At 39.7% G+C, this 16,684-nt stretch overlaps 1 protein-coding gene and 1 pseudogene across 1 annotated transcript in view; one reads left to right on the top strand and one right to left on the bottom strand.

The window, feature by feature from the left end:
- LOC138242831 (zona pellucida sperm-binding protein 3-like) overlaps nucleotides 1–6,781 on the bottom strand; it is a 496,704-nt gene extending 489,923 nt beyond the window's left edge. Inside the window, exon 1 of the mRNA XM_069198398.1 lies at nucleotides 6,037–6,781. The gene's annotated coding sequence lies outside the window, so the exon portion shown is untranslated. The remainder of the gene's footprint in view (nucleotides 1–6,036) is intronic.
- Nucleotides 1–16,684, top strand: part of LOC102695046 (zinc finger protein 721-like) — a 1,154,024-nt pseudogene that overhangs the window by 754,031 nt on the left and 383,309 nt on the right.

Below are 16,684 nucleotides of genomic sequence, written 5' to 3'. Positions count from 1 at the left end.
GCCAGAGAGAAGAGGAGAGAGATGGACAGATAAGGGTTAGACAGATAAGAGCACACGCAACGAGAGAGATATACGTCTTGATTTACTTTGAAACAAGTGTTCATTTCCTTTCTGGAACAAGCTGTTTCCGAACTTCAGGAAATTCATAAAATTTCTACAAGATAAAATACAAATCTTCCTTAGCAGGACAGAAGAAATACTGCAAGTAAATGCCAGTGATTTTTTTATCCTTTTAACGAAAAGTGGAGAAAAACAACGGCAGTGCATCTCAGTCGGCTTAATTTAGCTTAATACAAGTATTCACTTCCTTTTCTGTAGATTACAGCCTGCGAAAGATGAAATGAAGTTCTTGGTTACACTTGGTCAGTGCAGAAGAAATACTGCCTGCTGGAAGGAAAATGCCAGTATTTTATTTTAACTACAAACATATGAATGGTGAAAAGCAATGGGAGTGTGTCTCTGTGCAGCTGTTAAACAAAGGGCTGGTGGTTCAAGCACACTCAGGAATGTGCTTCAGATTATCTCCACAAGAAATTGATGGGATTTCTACGCAAAACCTTAACCCTCTTGAACTTTGTTGGAAATGTGCGTGGTTTACTCGTGTGGAACTACAACAAGTAAACGATAAAGTACTTAAGTCAATGTCCAAGAAAACCATTTTCACGTGTGGAATTGTATCTTCAATTGGCACTCTGGAGAATACATTTATACACCCATTGTATCCTTAGCAAAAATATTTTAAAATAAGAACACAGATTTGTTGGAGAACTTGACAATCCTTGACAATACTTATTAAATGAGCATTATACAAATGTGCATTTATATTTTTAATATGTACCTTAATTGTAATATATATAAACATAATTGCTTTGATATGGATGTTCATTTGAAGGATTTGAGGAAACTATCAAGGATCTCAGAACAACCAAAGATACATTTGGGCATCTGCTATTGGTAAAGATTAAAGAGTACCGCAAGTGTGACATCAAGAAATCACACACACGAGAGGAAAAAAACAGTTTAATTATCAATCGTGCGTAAAAATGCACATAGTAGAGGATGGTTTCAATCCCTCAACCTCTGGGTTATGGGCCCGGCACGCTTCCGCTGCACCACTCTACTCACAGCTACTGCAGAATGATTCAACACAACTGCTCCATCTTTGCTTTCTAAAACTGCGCCTGAGATGAAAACTGTAAACGGTAAATGTCACTTTGAGCACTTGGTCTTTTATAGTACAAATCATCACATGCTGCTCTACATGGGCGTGTCTTCAAGATCATTGAGATCCAGAAAGCAATACCTGCTATCCCTTCAATAGCTCAGATGGTAGAGCGGAGGACTGCAGCGGAAATGGGGGAATCCTTAGGTCGTTGGTTTGACTCCAGCTCGAAGGAAGGTGCTTTTTGTGTACTTCAATCAAAGAGTTAAAATAGCCAATCTTTTTCACACAGACTTTGATCAAAAGCTCAATAAACGACGAAGCAGAGGCTCTTGTTCCGAATTCAGCTCATGTCTGATTGTCTTGTTTTGGCCAAGATCTGATCTTTGAATTCAGGGACTATTCTGTCTACTTTGTATAGTAATTCAAAAGTAGATACAAATGTCACATTTTTATTGTATATAAAGGTGTTCTCTGTTTTCAAAGGATAGGTACTTAATTGGCTTTATGATTTGGTTTTGATTTTGTATCGTTGTATTATTAAGTTTGTGCTTTTTGTGTTTTTAACGTATTGTGAACTTATTTTATAAACAAATGCTTACAAAGGCAAACAAGGCACACATCTGTTTATAGCAGCGGTGAATTGTACATTTTTTTAAGTACAAGCTACTGTTCACTTCTGGGAAAATAACAGGTTCGATATGAAGTGGCAAAAATATAAAAGGGGAAAATACCCCAGGCTGCGTGTAAAGGCCTCGTTGTGACTGTTGTTTTTTTGTTAAATATGGCGTATTGTGCACGAAATGTTACAGAAACACAATCTGATATTTTAATAATTTGATAAGTTTGGGGCTCCAGATCCAAATATTAAGTTCTGATTTTTTCTAAGGTGATATCTTCCCTTCCTCTAGTAGAAATCACACGATGTGAGCAGTTGTTTTTGTTCTTTTGTTCACGTTGGAATCCAAAGAGCCTTAGACGCATGGTCTGACAGTAAACAAACCAGAATGGATTCTGTTGGGAGCTGGATTGAGCTCATTATCACTCCCACTGACCCTCACGTACATCCTGCTGGAGTCGCACCACACAGCCACTCCTCGGGTGCCCCCGATGGCCGGGTGAGCCGGCTGCCGCCCTCGCTGGGGAGGGAACAGGACGCTCTTGACGTAGGCGGGTAAGGGCCGGCTGCCAGCTTCGGGGTTCATCTTCTCCTTGTTGAAGTAGGGCGAGTGCGCGTCTCTGGACACGGGAAGGCAGCGGTGGTCGGGAGCCGAGGACTGCGAGTTGTTCTCGCTTGCAGACAGGTCTTCGGAGGGCGCATCTGCCAGGCTCAAGTCCTCCGACTGGGCTGCGTCTTCGAGAGCCGGGAAGTTGGCCTGGAGCGCTAATTCCTGAGAGTCCCAGCCAGCCGGCCCGGCAGAGATCAGTGCGGGCACAGCACAAAGAAAATGAGCGCATCGCCAAATTGACATCCCGGCAAACTGCTACAGGAGTAAGACAAGTAAACCACCAAACTGTGTTGAAGCAAGAGAGCATAAAGTATGAACGCAGTGACTAGGTTTTTACACTGGCAGGACCTGCTACCATAAACCTGGTCACACTACCGCTCAATCAACACAATCAATTACACACAGAGACCCGGATTGTTCTCAGCGTCTAATTAGAACCTGCTTCCAGTATGAGGCAGGACTCCGTGAAGCCGCCTGAACACCGTGTGTATCTGACCTCAGTGGAGGAGTTCCAGGCAATTTAGACAGAATAAAATCACCCAGACAAGTAGATTTGGCTCAGATTAATTTATTGTTCGTTTCTAATTTCCGAGGACAGTGTGTTAAACTCGCTGTCAGATAGAGTACGGAAAATGTGACACATCCGTCCACACTTTCCTTTATCGAGGGGGCTGTTCTATCAACATGTAACGCAATTAAAATATATTTTACTATTTTTCATTTTTGCATGTCATATTAAAATGTGTAATACAAGCATTTCTTTGCTTCCCAGTTAAAAAAATACTGATCAGCTTTTGACATGATCTGATAATAATTTGTCTGATTTTTCAGATTGCTTTTGCTTCGCAACACTGAGAACCTATGGAAGCCCGTTTCCACCAGGGAGTAAAAAAAAAAACTATGGTATCTCAGAATTGCGACTTAGAAACATTAGAATTCCGAATTTATATCTCGTAATTGCGACTTAAACACTCAGAATTCTGACTTTATATCTCACATTTGCGACTTTGAAATAGCCCATATTTCATTGTCTGTTCTTTTGTTATTGTAATGAATTCAGGTTCTAGGGCTTGTGCCCTCGCCGCTTCTGTATCTTATTTCATATTCTGTGTCCGTTTTTGTATTTTTGGTGTTTAAATATTTTTTTTTAAAGCCGCTATTCCATCCGGGTACTATGGAAGCCTCACGGCAGAAATGGGATTCCATAAAAATTAGTGTAATTAATTTGATTTTTATCAAGTCTTCAGGCCTATAGATCCTATGATCGTTGTGTTTTCTTTCTTTTTTTTCAGCATTGAATAAACCTATTACTTGTTCCTTTGCAACATACAATTTGTACGATCTGGTTGCAGTGTGGTGATGGCACCGCCCTCCCCTGCGCATAACAGGGATGCTGGCCGCCGGGGCTAAAGAAAGTGTTCTTAAGCTCAGCTGGCAAGACCTGGGTTCGAGGCAATGCAGTGAGGCACGAACTAGGGTGGGAGTGGTGAGGGCACAAGCCCTTAGAACCCGAATCCGTTACAATAACGAAAGGACAGACAATGAAATATGGGCTATTTCGAAATCGCGAATGTGAGATATAAAGTCAAAATTACGAGATATAAAGTCGCAATTCTGAGTTTTTAATTTGCAATTCTGAGATATAAAGTTGGAATTCTGAGTTACTAAGTCGGAATCCTGAGATATCATAGCGCGTTTTTTTTTACTCCCTGGCGGAAACGGGCATCCATACATTTCAATTAGTCTGATCAGTGTAGGACAAGTTAATGTAGAATTATTACTTTGTCTCTTGTTCGTATATAAATGAATGTCTCTGACAACTTAATGTTAGTTTTTAATTTAGTTTTAGTTTTACGATGTAGGTCAAACGTTGACATATGCACGAGTATTGGAAATGTCTCCCTCCTGATTCAGCTCATGCTCCATAGGAGAGAAGTGATTCCTCCTGCTTCTCGTACAACTATATCAGAACAGAAGCCCATGTCACCCAGCTCTGATTCAAGAGCGACTCATATCTTTAGCCCCTTTTTTTATTCGTGATCCTAATTTTCTTTAGTTATGATCAATATTGAACTTTTTCTAAATAAAACGACAAAAATCAAACATGCAGGCAGACTTTTTAAAAAGTATTAGGAGTTGACAGGGTGCCCCTTTTGAATAGTTGTCAGAAAATGTGAGAAAAGGAAAGTTACATTACAAGCTCTCACACACAGCATTAGAGATTGGAATCTGATTGTAAAAAAAAACAAAAAACTACCCGTCTCCCCAGCATTTATCGGTGCTGTTGTTTTTATTTTACATATTGTTAGCATTTTAATGAATTGTTAAAAGATTGATACACAAATCGCTAAATACGAAACATAAAAAACCCAACTGTAAGCAATTGACCATTCATATTCCTGAATTTTAAATCCCTGTGTTTATCTGTGTCCAAGTGCCTGGTCCAGCTATTTTGAAAGAAGAGCATATGATTTATTGTGGAAGTGTTTTGTTGCCACCAAGGAGTTTCTAATTAAGAGTTCTCTTAATTAAGAAATACCAAATTATCTCCTAATTACGAGATAGAAATGATATCATATGTGTGTATGAACAACCTGTTACATTTGCAATGGCAGTACCTACAGGCTATCGATAGGTTTGCTGTCACTGTGGGTTTAGTGTTCCTGACACTGCGCACGCTGAGAAATACGCACAGACTGACTTTCTTCTCGGAATGAAAAGGTTACCGTTTGTACCTCATGTAAACACAGTTTTAACCATTAGCACACTCATATATATCCTGAATAAAGAACTAATGTGCCCTGGAATCCATTGTACCACTTCAAACTGAATGTCCGATATTTAGAGTCTCAAAACTACATAACTCAGGATTTTTTTCCTTGATGGCAGCATTGGCTTCCGTAATTTAGATACTCAAACACGGAAAGACATTTGCTTTTAGGTAATGTTCAGATGGACCTTGATTATCGATTTGTGGTAGGTACCAATAAAATGTAAATTGGTCAAGGATGAAGGGGAGCTTTCTTTCACTCAGAAAATACACCTTGCCCAAGGTCAAGCTCCAACCCACGACCCTGAGATTTTTTATCTGGACTAGATACCATCTCCAGATTTATCAGTGCTGCCAGCGGAGCTGCCAGCACACTTACAAGTACCCTTGTGAAGCAGTCAGTGAATATGAGTCTGGTGTTAGCGTACAGGGCCAACTGAACACTCAGTTCAGCAGTCACTGGTGATTAACCTGCTAGCACAACTGGTCTATACTTATATTGTTAATAATATAATCTTAATAATATTATTAACCTTAGCTTCCTTAGGGGTGCCTGTCTGGACTCAGAGGGAATCTTGCTGGCACAATATCGTCGCTTAGCTCACCTTGTTCCGTTTAGGGACTTTGCTTCGCCCCAGGGGGAAAGCTCCCTGGTTTAGAGACCCGCCCAGAGCTCAGAGGAACCACGTCTTGTCTTGGTTTCAAAACCAAGCTCAGAGGAATTGTGTCTTGTCTCGGTTAAGGGATTTTTACCCTGAATCTCAGAGGCGTGTCCTTACTCTTTTCCCTATTAATGATTCTTTATATTCTCTGTATGTTTCCGGTCCTTCCTTTTCGGCAACCTAATTGTGTGGTAACATAAAAAATATACTCACCCTGTGTGCTGTCTGGGAATTACCGAAGACTTGGAGAATCCTGTCGACTACGCCAACTGTTGTGGGAAATTCTTCATCAGAGGAGCAGGACACGGTCTTGTGCAGATTCAGTTTTATTGAGCTCAATAAGTCTGACAATGCGTGCTGGGTCTGCCCCACAGAACAGACAAACCGCAAGGGTTTCCCAGTTCTTATATACAGTCAGAAGAAAGTTTGTTTCACCACCTGAGTGCTTGTCCTGTTCTTTGATATGTAATTACTTCTTGTCCTACTCTGTCTTGCTCTAGGTTCTGTCCTTTGATATGCAGCAGACATTGGTCTGGTTTATCCTGTTTGTGGGTGTTGTTCCTGTTTTTTATTATGTAGCATTAAGCCACTGGGGCTGCTTAAGCAGGTCAGCTTTATGGCATCTTAGTTTAACTTTTCTTTGAGGCTAGATTAACAGACCCCATCAACACCTCTCACAGTGTGCTTAAGTGGTGATACTGTGATGCTGGATAAGTGAGATATATACACATGTCCCACTTCAGTTACAATGGACTTCACGGGGCTCCTAGGAAGATTCAAAGCTTTGCCAATCTTTTTATAACCTTCTCCAGCTTTTCTCCTCCTAACAACTTTATCTCAAAGCTCCACAGGCAGCTCCTTGGTCCTCATGACAGCAGGACTGATCTGATCTGCTGTTTTAGTTGTGAGACCTCACAGTCAGTGATATTTATTAATTTATCGAGCAAGTGAACACCGGTGAACTTGAAAGGAACACAGGTGTACCTTGTTAACATAATTTAGTGTGACCTCTCAAGATAATTGACCCAAATTAGGTTGTTAAAACAAAGGGAATGAATACTTATCAATTAAGTAATTTTCCATTTTTATTTAATAGATGACTTCAGAACTATAAATATTTAATTTCATTTTAACATTATAAACAATGGGGCATGAATACTTTCTGAAGGCACTGTATATATTGCTTGTCTTGTTAAAACAATAGTTGCATTGAAAAAAAATGACTATTATAGAATTATTGCTAATTCATACGATATCTTGTTCTTTATTATTTACCCTTTATTGTATAAATATTTCTTGTATTTGATATATATCCTCTCTGGGGAAAATACACTTTATAAAAATTGTGCAACAAAGACTTTGAGCTTTTGTTTGTAGAATTTAATCAGATGTGTGACTTTTTTTCCTTAAGAGTGACAGTTAAGGATCTTAATCTGTTTTATACACATTCTGTGTATAACATGGTAAGTTAAAAGCTGTAACACAATTACAAGCTTATCCAATGAGAACAGTCTTAATTGGAAAATTAAACAGGACTAAAATTAACATTCCAAGACTATAAGGAATTCAATTCAATTGACAATGAAATTTATTCAATTTAGACCTCATTCATTTTAAAATTGAATAAAACTAAAAACATTTTATTATACACATACATTAAACTCTGTGACAAGAGCTATTTCTATTTTAGTCAATCGTAAATAAGAGTATAGTCATAATTTAATTGACCAGATGAACTCAAAAGTGGGTGAGTACAAAGTGACTGTGACTAATAGATATTTTAGTAAAGTAAAGGTTTGTTCCATGCTGAAAAGAGAAGAAAATAAATGTTTCGGCTGTGGAGCCTTCTTCGGATGTCACATGCCTACTTGCACTGAAAGACATTTTAGTTTACTTGACTGATAACTGACCTGGTGACTAGATTGGTGTTTTTAAGTCACCCGACTGGAAAAAAAACCCACTCTTAACTGCAGCGGAATGGTCTCTCTCCTGTGTGAATGCGCTGGTGCATTTTTAAGTCATGTGATTGAATAAAACTCTTCCCACACTGACTGCACCTGAATGGTTACTCTCCTATGTGAATGTGCTGGTGAGATTGCAAGTGGCTTATCTGACTAAAACTCTTCCCTCGCTGACTTCAGCTGAATGGTCTCTCTCCTGTGTGAATGCGCTGGTGGGTTTTTAAATCACCTGACCGAATAAAACTCTTCCCACACTGACTGCAGCTGAATGGTCTCTCTCCTGTGTGAATGCGCTGGTGGGCTATTAAGCTACTTGACCGACTAAAACTCTTCCCACACTGATTGCAGCTGAATGGTCTCTCTCCTGTGTGAATGCGCTGGTGGGTTTTTAAGTCACCTGACCGAATAAAACTCTTCCCACACTGACTGCAGCTGAATGGTCTCTCTCCTGTGTGAATGCGCTGGTGGGCTATTAAGCTACTTGACCGACTAAAACTCTTCCCACACTGACTGCAGCTGAAAGGTCTCTCTCCTGTGTGAATGCGCTGATGTCGTTTTAAGTTGTGCAAGTGACTAAAACTCTTCACACACTGACTGCAGCTGAACGGTCTCTCTCCTGTGTGAATGCGCTGGTGGTTTATTAAGTTATGTGACCGACTAAAACTCTTCCCACACTGACTGCAGCTGAAAGGTCTCTCTCCTGTGTGAAGGTGCTGGTAGGGTTTTGAAATGCTAGACTGACAGAAACGCTGCTCCTCTCTGTGCCATAATGGCAGTTTGTCCACTCCATCTGAGCAAGGCCTTGAGTGATTCTTCCTCATCCTTTGATCGTGCTGTGGTCTCTTATTCTGAAAATGCTCCATGGAATGATCTTGCTCTGTGTGCTGAAACTGAGATTTGTTTTCTCCACCTTGTCCCTCAGTGTGCTGCTCAGCAGTGTGAATCATCTGGGGCTCCTTCTCCAGCTCTCTGAGACTAAAACCATCCAGTTCATTCAGTTGTTCCTCTCTTTGCCGAAGAACAGACATACTCTCCAGTTCATTAAAACTTTCAACAATTTTCTCAGTAACCAGATCATTAAACCTGTGTGTAAAGTCATCAGATACTAAGGGATCATATGGTTGTTTGAGACTCTGCAATGACAGTCTCTCCACTTGAACAGAACAAGGCCTAATTATTATCAAGCCCTGTAGGAGCTGCTGTTGCTCCTCCCTGTACTGACTCTTCTCAGTGTGCTGTGACTCAGTATTGTTCTCTTCACCAGGTACATCAGTCTGCTGCTCTGCAGGGTCAATCAACTGGGGATCCATGTCCTGCTCTGTAAGATTAAACTCACCCAGTTCTTCTTTGTGCTCTTGTACAGAGAAACAGCCTAGTTCATTACAAACTTGCGTAATATTGTTTGAGTACAGATTATTCATCTTCTTTGTAAAATCATCACATACTAAGGGCCCAGGTGTCTCACTCTCAGACTCCATCTTCATCATGGGCACAGAGTCCAGAACCTCAACAATCTGTCTGCTCTCTGTGTGCTGCTCACTGAGAGTCTTTTTCCCTTCTGGAGCAACGAGCTCTGTCTCCTGCATCAGACTGGAGCCCCACTCCTCCGCACTATGCTTCTGTTCAAGAGGAGCCCTTTCCCCAGCCTCAGAGAGAGCACTGGCCTCTGAGCCTGTAAACACAGAACAAGATAAAATCTTTATAATAATAATAATAAAAAACTTTATTTTATATAGCACCTTTAAAGGTGGCTTCTCAAAGCATTTTACAGAATGCCAACAACAAAAAATACACAAAATAAGCACGATGAGAACACACAGTTAGAGGAGACAGTAGATGGTGGTACTAAATACAGTAGGAGCAGAGGGGTAAAGAACAGTTCAATGAAGGGTCTTCTAAAGAAGAAGGTTTTGAATCTGGATTTGAAGGAGTTTAGAGAAGGTGACTCTCTGATATCCTTGGGGAGAGAGTTCCAGAGCTAACAGGAGAAGGCCATGTCACCCATTGATTATAGACGGACTGGGGGACAGATAGGAGAACACAATTAGAAGAGTGAAGGTTGTGACGTGGGGAGTAGGGTGATAAACCAGACAGGTACTGAGGTGCCAAGCCATGGAGAGCCTTATAGGTGAGCAGGAGGATTGTTAAGTCGACATGCAACTTGACAGGAAGCCAGTGCAAGGACTCCAGGATAGGAATAATGTGAACACTTCTTCTAGACCTGGTCAGGATTCTGGCTGCCGAATTATGGACATACTGGAGTTTGTTCAATGTGGATTTAGAATCCCCAGAGAGTACAGCATTACAGTAGTCGATTCAAGATTAGACAACACTTTTCAGCCACAGTTAGTGATAACATAGGGCGAAATGGAGCAATATTTTTGCTGCACATATGGGTCAAACGTCAAATAGCATCCCTAACTTTTTCAATATAGACTGAAGCTCAAGTATAAGATTATCTACAGATAGAGTTACAGCATTGGTTTTACAAAGTTGATGGGTGGTGCCAATAAGCATGACTTCAGTCTTGTCACAGTTAAGATGAAGGACATTTTGAGTCATCCAAGATTTTATATGGGAGATGCAACTAAATAGAATAGAGACAGACACATCAGCGTCAGGTTTGGTATGGATGTATATTTGAGTATCATCAGCAAAGTATTGATAGCTGAGGCCATGTGATCTAAAAAGCTTTAAACTACACACATGCGTACTAGTACACTGACAATCAATTTGGGTTGTTTAAACATAGCGGAATAAGGGGGTGTTCTGATTTAGCTTTGTCAAAACCCTAACTACCATGTAAAAAGTAAGTCTACTGTAATAATATCACAATCACGTTACATTTACTTTAACACTGCACTGAGAGAGAAAGGGGTTAATACAGACACACTGAATAACTGGACACTACAGTGCATTAACATTATACTGAGAGAGAGGGGTTAATATAGACACTGACTGGACACTACAGCACATTAACAATGCACTGAGAGAGAGAGGTAAATACAGACAATAATTGGACATAACAGTACATTAACACTGCACTGACAGAGAGGTGTTAATAGATACATACTGACTGGACACTGCAGCATATTAGCACTGCACTGCACTGAAAGGGGTTTATACAGACATGCTGACTGGACACTACAGTACATTAACACTACACTGAGACAGAGGCATTTATACAGACCGTACATTAACAGTGCTCAGAGAGAGGGGGGTAAATGCAGACAGACTGACTGGACACTACAGTACATTAACATTGTACTGAGAGAGATAGAGGGATAAATACAAACACACTGACTGGACACTACAGTACATTAACACTGCATTGAGAAAGAGAGGAATTAATACAGACACACTGACACACATTACAGTAGTTTAAAACTGCACAGAGAGAGGCAGGTTAATACATACATACAGACTTAACACTACAATGCATTAACACTGCACTGAGAGAGGGGTGAACACAGACACATTGACTGGACACTACAGCATATAAACACTGCAATGAGAGAGAGGGGTGAATACAGACACACTGACTGGAAACTACAGCACATAAACACTGCACTAAGTGAGAGGTTAATACAGACACTTTCTGGACACTACAGTACATTAACACTTCATTGAGAGAGAGGGGTTAATACTGACACTGACTGGACACTACAGTAAATTAACACTGCACTGAGAGATAGAGGGGTTGATTCACACACACTTACTGCACAGTACATAAACAATGCACTTAGAGAGAGAGAGAGGTTAATACAGACACACCGGATTAATATTCCAGAGGAGTTAATACAGACACAGACCCTGGAGGACGGTAATATCTAAACCAATCAAAATAATTTTTATTTACAAAATCATTAGTTTAAATAAAAACAATCTAGTCCGATACAACGTGAATACAATATTTATAAATGGTATTTCCTAATGACGTTGGATTACAAATTGATTCAGTGGAACAATTGTTGAATGTGAACGAGGTGTTTTCAGCACCGTAACCGGACAAAACAGTTCAGTTTCCAATAAAGAATCCCGTTGCTACATCACACAAGTCTTTCCCACGTCACTCTGCATCTCTCCACTATACTCTCACCTCTTTCGGAAAGTTATATGATGACAGTTTGATACTTTGTTAGATACTTTGTTAGAATGCGTACTGATAATGAGAATGAGAATGTTCACTATTGTGAGATGTTTTCTTTAAAATAAAGTTTGTTATTTAACAAATCTCACCAGTGAGTCAGTTATATACACTGGTTTTTAACACACACACACACTCTGACTTCATACAAGTCACCACACTGACCTGACAACATTTCTTCTTTTATTTCTGCAGTGACTTCACAGAGAAGCGTGTGTCCAACACGATCTGTCTGTCCCTGATCTCCTCTTGCTCCCGAATCCTTCTCCCACAGCTGAAATATCCACTTCAAGCTCTCGTTTTCCTTCTTCAGCTGCGCCATTTCACTCCCGACACTGTCCTCCACACACTGTGTGATTTTAAATACGGCCCGTCTCACCAGAATCTGGGAGACGCTGCGGAGTTTGTCTTGAAACTCGTCCTCAGAGTCAGAAATCCTGTTTCGGAAAACTTCTGAAACTTCATACACGATCGATTTGAGCAAAACCTGCATGAAAGAGTCAAGCTGGATTTGCAGATTTAACAAGCACTCCGCCATCCTTCTTCAGAGTAGGTCAGAAACAAAGGCTCACTTCCGAAGTTTAAACAGAATAGCTTCTTTATTTTTATTCTTCACAGATCCTGTTCTGTTCAAGCATAAACACAGCCGACGAGACGTTACATATTCAGAACCTGAAGTCTTTAAAAAATAATAATGAATAATGATAAGAAAAAGATTCAGTCACCCACACGTGTGTGAAATACACGCAGTGTCGCGCAGTATGATGACGTCATTCTTTAGCGCGGATGCGGCTTCAAGACAACCGAGAAGCGGAGCTGAGAAAGAGGAGTTTCTGCAGCCGGATATAAACTTCACTGCACCTCCTAGCGCCACCCAGAGGAGTGAATCACCTGCGACCTTCGCCGTTCGTAACGGAACAGATACATTTTTTTGCCCTTTCACAACCCTCCTCCCCAATGAAAACGTCTCAATCGGATTTTTGTTCTACATCTCCCTATGCAGGTTTTTGGTTAAAGAAAAAAAAATGCTGTCGTTTTCTTGCCAACTGGCAGTATTTCTCCTGCACCGATAAGCAAGATTTCTATTTCATATTTCACAAATTGTTTGAATTTCTTGAAAAACAAGTGGTTCCAAGATAGGAAATAAATACTGTACTTGCATTTAACAAAATCAAGCCCTATGTGATTGTCCTTAATGATACATTCTGTATGACAAGACAGGAAGAAAGTCACCTCAGGATTTTGGACACAGGATCTCATTTACTTTTTAACAGTTTCAATAAGACCGATGAAAATTGTTGCCCTGCTTTTTGTCGTAAATACACAAGCTCTTTACGTCATGGGTCGGAAATAAACTGCATGAAATTAGCTAAAGCAACAAAAAGCAAGCGCCACAAAGAGGACAAACATTTGAGTTTATGGTGCAATATTATCTCGTCTTTAAAATAACTTTAAACGCAGTTTTTTTTTCCTCTGTGGCTCTAAGGCTTTCTTATTTAGCTGTACTGTTTTATTTTACATATTGTAAAAAAGTCGCTAAATCATACGAACCATAAAAATTCCAATTGTAAACAAATTACAAATTTGAAATTATGCATATTCCTGAATTTTAAACCCATGGAGTATTCATACCTTGTCTTAGTATTTGTGAATTTTACAGAGCTCCTTTTCAAAAACTGTCTGCAGTCTTGTTAACGTGTTTTTTTAAACATTTTGTTACATATTATTATCATTTTAATGTATTTTTAAATTATTTGTAATCTCTAAACCGCCGTCACCCAGGCGAACTGGGTTCGACTTCGGGTATAGGAGCGCGTCTGTTGCCTTTTGGATTTCAAAGGAGCAGCTCAGCGCAGAAGAGAGCCCTGTAAAACAGCATGCGGAGTGCAAAAACGTGTAATAATAGTCATCGCTTTGGTGTGTTAAGAGAGATACATTGCGCGAGGAGGGGAGGAGTGACTGGCAGAGAGTGCTGACCTTCAAAAAAAGGACTCGTCTCGGTAAATATATTTCCACATCCTGAAGAGGAGGTTATCCCCATTTCTCTAGTCGGAACTCCTCTATTGCTAGAGAGCTGTAGAATGTGGAGTCTCCAATCCTGCTCTGGGAGTAGGATGTACTGTCGTTTCCGTAGCGCGGTGGTTATCACGTTCACCTTGTTTCTTTGGCCTTCTGACAGGCATGTTTTTTTTAAAGAAACTACTGTATAAAAAATAAAGAGGAACTAAGCTACCAATAATAGTTGCGATAATGAACAATGTTTTGCTCAAGCAATTTCATACTATAATGTGGCATGTATTAACTGCGTTTATCTGCCCTAGTGTCTGGTGAAAATACATTGAGAGCAGAGTCCTTGATTCATCTACTAAAGCAAGGAAAGAGATTTGCTTCTTGATAATCTTTAGCTGGACCAAATACATGCATTGCTATTTAGTGCTAGGTAACTTAAGGTGATTAAAGATGAGCGGAACCTTGTGTAAGAAAATGACATACACTGTGCCCAACATGGGCTGGAAACCACGACGCTGGGATTAAGAGTCTCAGGCTCTACCGATTGAGTTAGTCAGACGCCGACGCCTGATTGGTTCTGCTGTCGTCACTTTGAAGAGGTAGCTGTCTTATAATTATGTGGTGATCAGGATTCTAGTGTCTTTCACGGTGTGGTGTGTTGACTATTCAAAACAGAGCAAATGTCAGTAGTCATTGAAATTAATGGTTGTTATCAAAAGCGCTTAATTCTTTCACACAGTAACAGATACGCATATAACGTGGGAAGGTCCTCATTGTGTTTTCTGTGTCCGATACTGGCAAAATACCAAGAGGCAGCAGGCAATACAAGAAATAAATTTTAAATAATAATAAAGTATTACCCGGGTCACCCTGCTGAAATTGAAGAACACTAACCGCTAGACCATACGGGAGCATGCAGCCTCGGCATTTCGTGCATAACGCAGGCAAAGTGTAATTTCTGTCGCTACAGCACGCTTGTTAGAGAGCTAGGTGGCACCCGGAGCGCTTACTGAGAGTCAGTTGAAGTACAATGTCAGGATTTTCTGGTTTTCTGAGATCACAGCCGTTTCTACGCAGGAATGAGACAGCATGTGTACAGTATGTTGGAAATCTTAGTAACGTGCAAAAATAATAAAACGGTTAATATTTTTGTACAACATACCTTTAAATAGGTGTAACTGAATATCAATGGTGTAGCGAAAGATTTAAAGCACACTTGATAAAAAGTGATATACTAACAGTATGTTAAAAAATCTTAGCATAATTTAATACGGTAAAAAAGTTTAAAATGAATGATCAATTATTAATTTCTTATCATGGGTGTTGTTTGTGTTTTATGCAATTTATATTAAAAACAATCATTTAGAAATACATTCAAAAGACAACAATATTTTTATAAAAATGTATATTTTCAAAAGTCAGCAGAATGCACAAAACAATAAAGTGATGTAACAGAAAATGCTCACACAATTTGTTAAAACATTTTTTTAAAAGCTCTAATATTCACAAATACTAATACAAAGTATAAATATTCTGTGGGTTTAAAATTCAGGATTATGAATGCTCAATTGCTTACAATGGGTGTTTGTGTTCTATACCTGAACCGATAGAAACACCTATTTCTCTACAAGACATAGAAATAATGACTTAGTAAAACAGAGCACTTTTGCTGGAACATCATTTAATCATAGGATTTGATCGCTTGAAGATGGGCACACAACTTTTTCCAAGGCTTGTCACACTGTCATTCCATGAACCCATTCTAGCTTCTCATAGCAAAACGTCTACTTTTTACTACTATAAGAACAGTGATGCACAAGAAATATTTAGTTATCTAAAATATTGTAATAACAACAGGGAGCTATTGGCCACTCTGACACAGTATATCCAGGTGGATGCTGCGCATTGGTGGTGGTGGAGGGGATCCCCATTACTTGTAAAGCGCTTTGAGTGGAGTGTCCAGAAAAAGCGCTATATAAGTGTAAGCAATTATTATTATTATTATAAACAACACAAACCTTCTGCCATACAGTATGCACTTCTCCAGGACCAATTTCAGCACACGATAATTCTCGGTCAAATGAAAACTTTAATTTATATCACATTGGCTTCTGGAAAAGCAGTTGATCTGACATCACATTTGCCGCAACACACTTCATCCTCACTTTGAGTGTAATCTTGGGATTTGAGCACAGAAGTGAGACACACCCCACCCCATAAAGGACTTGAGACCCAAATTCCTGTCTTAAAAGACTAATAAACTTCCACTCAGACACACTTTTTATATCTAAGTTCTCTGATTGACTATCTTCACCTGGGTATTGAGCCAATCATCTGGTCCTGAGACTTAATAGGCTGGATTTGAGTGTCTTTCCAAAAGATTATTTAAAAGCCTCACTTATGCAAATAGTGACACTCTATCTTTTCTTCACATATGAGATTTTAAATATTTTAGCACTTTCCTCTTCACCTGCAACACACTCATCTATCTTTAGTAAGTGGTATCTTTGCATCATATTTCACCATGGAAAGAAAGATAAAAGGGTTTTGGCAGAAGAGAAGGAGCTCTCCTCGCCCGTATAGGAACAAGCAATCTTGGTGTTATTAGCACCACACTCTAACCAACTGAGCTAACTGGCCATACAGAAGAAAGTGCTCTCTGTGCAGCATACAAATTTAATTTAGAGATTTTTTTTTCCTACTCTGAATTGAAACCCTCCCAATTAAGTGTGTGGGCTCTCTG

This window comes from Lepisosteus oculatus, chromosome 14, assembly GCF_040954835.1.
Source record: "Lepisosteus oculatus isolate fLepOcu1 chromosome 14, fLepOcu1.hap2, whole genome shotgun sequence".
NCBI classification, from domain to species: Eukaryota; Metazoa; Chordata; class Actinopteri; order Semionotiformes; family Lepisosteidae; genus Lepisosteus; species Lepisosteus oculatus.
Note: the sequence above shows the minus strand (reverse complement) of the source record. Positions and strands in the feature narration are given on the sequence as shown.